The sequence below is a fragment of the Penaeus monodon genome, chromosome 4 (genome assembly GCF_015228065.2).
Source record: "Penaeus monodon isolate SGIC_2016 chromosome 4, NSTDA_Pmon_1, whole genome shotgun sequence".
Lineage (NCBI taxonomy): Eukaryota > Metazoa > Arthropoda > Malacostraca > Decapoda > Penaeidae > Penaeus > Penaeus monodon.
The window spans coordinates 39,422,104-39,426,748 of NC_051389.1; positions in this window are offsets into that span (position 1 = coordinate 39,422,104).

The window sequence follows — 4,645 nt, forward strand, 5'->3', positions numbered from 1 at the left end:
ATATGTATGTATGTATATGTATATGTATATATATATATATAAGATGTAGTTATATATATGTGGTTTTATAATTTAGTACACACACACACACACACACCAACACACACCCCCCACAACCCCCACACAACACATATATATATTATATATTATATTTTATATATATATACACATATTAAAAATATATATAATAATATATATTATATAACATATACACTATATACTTTATATCATATCTATTAAACAACCCCACACACACACCCCACACACACACACACACACACACACCAACACACATAAAATATATATATAATATTATTAAAATTTTATATATAAGTTTTAATATGTAAAGTTTTAATATGTACATGCATATAGAAATGTGTTAAGTTCTTCACTGAAGTTTATTTACACACATAAAATGTATTAAAAAATGCTCCATTCATATATATATATATATATATAATAATATATAAAATATATTAACATATGTATATATAATAAATATATAATATATATTATATAATATATTAATATATATATATGTGTGTGTGTGTGTGTGTGTGTGTGGCTGGGGTGTGTGTGTTTTGGGTGTGTGTGTGAGTGACATTAGTTCTTTTCTCACTCAAATGGAATTTACTGGAAAGGATAAAAAGGCAAAAAAAATGAGGCAACAAATTAGCGCCGAGAACAGAATTTTTTTACTCCAAGTAACACAAGTAAGGACAAAGTAGAGTGTGTGCTGGTTGATGATGTATTATGTATTGTGAGAACATGACCTTAATCACCCCAAAAGCAGGGGATCAGCTTTGGGGGCGTATTTTTTAGTTTGCTTTATTCGAAAAAGTCGGTGCAAAAAATAACCAAAAAAATTGAAATTTTGCAATTTTTGGGCTAAGCTGAATACCGCCCGGCAACGCAAAGGGAAATTTTAGAATTATCAGAATAAAAAATATTTGCCTAAAAATTTTCAGAACATAAATTATACTTGCCCAGATTTATCAAAATATAATTTATTTGCCTAACATTTTTCAGAAAATGATTATATTTGCTAACACTTTCAGAAAATGTTATATTTGCCTAAAATTCCTAACATTATTTTAAAATTTTCCTAACATTTTTCAAAGAACACGACACACACCACACAAAATATATATATAATAAAATATATAATATATATATTATATATTATATATATAGATGATAATAGTAGATAGATAATAGATAGATACATAAAAAAATATATTATATATATATTATTTATATATTATAAATATTATATATATATATATATATGCGTCAATCATTATGGTCTGTAACTGTTTGACAACCATCCCCGAAAAAATTCACTCATTTTTTCAAAGCCTTTTTTCCACTAATTATGTTTTGGTTGTTGTGTATCGTTTTTTTTTTTTGAGTTTAAAAAAATCTTTTCCTCTAATTAATACATCCATATACAATAGTGTGTATAAATATATGATTGGTATAATGTGTTGGTTGTACATATATGTATATTAACTATGTATATGTATGTGTGTGTACATATATAGATTACACACACATTTTTTTTTTTTTTTATATATGTGTATGTCTGTGTGTGTTTGTGTATATGTGTAAAATTAAACAAAAACCCGCAACATATACATATGTGCACACACACCACACACAATACATGATACATACAAAATATATATGTGTGTGTGTTGTAGTATATATAAATTTTATAATAAATATATATATTATATTATATATATATATATGACAAAATATAAATATAAAAATATTAAATATATATAATAATATTTATTTAAATATAATATATATATATTATAGAGAGAGGAGAGAGAGAGAGAGAGAGAGAAAATAAATATATAATAAATTTATTTTATTAATATATATATATATAATAATAATATATATATAATTATATATATAAAAATTTATATATTATATATATATGTATAATATATATATAAATATATATAAATATATATATATATTATAAAAATTATATATATATATATATTTATAATGATGGGGGTCTTGAGATTTATATATATATTTAAAATATATATATATTTTAATATTAATAGAGGAGGAGAGAGAGAGAGAGAGAGAGAGAGAGAGAGAGACAGACAGAAGATACGCCACCCCACACACACACACACACACATATATAATTATATATATATATATAATAATATATTATATATAATTTATAATATTATATTTTATATATAATCAACACACATATGTATAGCTACATGTATATTATATATTATATATACACTATATATATCAAATTGACATTTATACTATATATTATATATTGTAATATAAAAAATACTATACATATATACAACACCAGACATAAAAATAGATACATACAGTGTGAAAGCCGGGGTTTTTCCCCTTAAACCCCAAAGGAAATAGTAAACAATAAAGTAACCCAAGAGAGTCTTACCCAGAGTACACCACAGGGCAGCAGCTAACCTTTTTTTGATTGGTTTCGTACCATTGACCTACCGGTCGAAGGGGACACGAGTAATAGTTTTGACCTGGCTCAGGATCAGACGTGGGAAAACGTGGAAGCAGAGTACTGTTTTTGGGTAGCGTGTCTTAATCATGGGAAATAGGGGCTTTGGACAAGAAATAACCAATAAAGAAATGTGTATGGGAAAAAAAACCATGAAAAAAAGGGAAAAAGATATGAGAGCCAGGTGAGTGAAAAAATATGTGACAAAAAAGTCATCAGTCTCAAGCAGCCCCCACACTAGGTGCATTAACTCGGTGAGTTACCGAACAATAGAGACAGATCTCCCAATTTTTTAACTTGAAAAATTCAAAAACCCCAAGATTAAGGAAATATTGAATAAGTCAATAAATAATGAAGTAAAGCAATTTTTCTTTTCCTTTTGAAATCAATGAACCAAGTACGGGAGACCTGACACCCCTCAAAAGCAGTGGTAGCGTTTCCTTTTTAATTGTGGAAGTAAACATTGGATAAAAAAAAGTAAAGCCTACAGCCGCTGGGAAAACCACGGGTGGCAGCGGGGGGATTCGAACCCAGCCCCCCCAAAAGACTAGTCCCGAAGTATCCTTAGTGCATAAAATCCAATTCCCAGCTTCAAAAAACAAGGGACTATACAAAGACAAAGGGTGAGGCCATCTACAGTGGGTTATTTTAAACATCAGGGGTTGGGTTCCCCAAAAATGGGGTTTGCTAAAATTCCTTTGACTCATCATTGCTTGTTTTTTAAGGATGGGATCTACCTAGAAGAATTTTTGGGTTTCAGATTTTATTTTTTCCCCATAAGGAGAGTTTGTTAAACCCTTTTTATATGCAAATAAAAAAACAAGGATACCTGCAAGGGTTTATACCATCTAGCTCGCTAAAACCAGTTGTAGTTACTTCCCAGGGGAAGCGGGAAAAATTTGGAGCAGATATTTTAAAGTTTCTGATAAAAATATTTAAAGTTTACCACACTATGGAGGTCACTCTCAGCCCTTGTCAGCATGTTTTGTACATTCAGTGTGTTGAGGGGTTTTCGGGCGGTACGTAGGGAGGGTAGCAGGAGTTGTCTAGCGGGGCTTTTAGGAGCAATTTTCAGGACTTTTCAAAACAAGAGAGATGTTACTAATAGCAACTTGTTTGCAAAGGGGTTGTACATTGATGAAAAACAAGAAGGATGAGTTTTTGGTCCCATTTTTAAAGTCTAACCAGAGATGGAGAATTAATATAGTTTGCCCAATGGGGAAGTAACGTGTTAAAAGGGATCCCTTTTCCACAAAAATCAAGTAAATCCAACATTAATGGAAATCATGTAGGGCATGATGAAATTTTCGGAAGAGAAATAAGAGAGAAAGTAAATACTTTTTTTCCTGTTTGAAAAAGAAAAGAAAACCAAGTATGCAAATGTGGTCAAAAGTAGGAAAAAGCATTTTATTTAAAAGATGAACCTTTTACTGTCGCAACCATTTTTTCCCATGACATTCTGACGTGGACCGCCAGGGTATAAAAGGGCCTACCAAATTCCTGCAAAAATATCGGGGGAAATTCCCCAAACCCCGATTTAGGACATGTTAAAAAAGGGATAAATTTGGTTTCTAGATCACCATACAAGTCCTCTTGTCCCGTAATTAAGAAAGACAAAACCCTTAGACTTGTTTAGATTTTCGTGCCCCAAACAAAAATGATCGAGGATGAAGAACCCTTTCCAAAAAATGATTTTTATTTTTTAGGGTCTAAGTAGAAATAACTTTTCTCATCTAGACTGCGCCCGGGTATCATCAAAATTCCCTTTAAATTCTGCGGTTTTCCTAAAACTGCTTTCTCAACACCAATGGACATTATGAGTTTACTTCTTGCCTTTGGGTTAAAGGGTGCCCCTCGTGTTTTTAAAGAGCAATAAATCAGGCTTTGTAGGGCTAATGGGGGGATCAGCCATGGTTATATGGATGATAAAGTTGTCTTTGGGTCTATGGGAAGAACCCTGTACAAAACTTGAGGTTATTTTGATAGATTAGTGCCAAAGTAACCTTTCTTTAAAACTCTCTTAAATGAGTTTCTTTCCCAAAAAAAATTAAGTACAGGGCATTAATTTCCAGTAAAGGTATCAGCCTCAGGAGGGAAAAATTGAAGCCCGCGGAA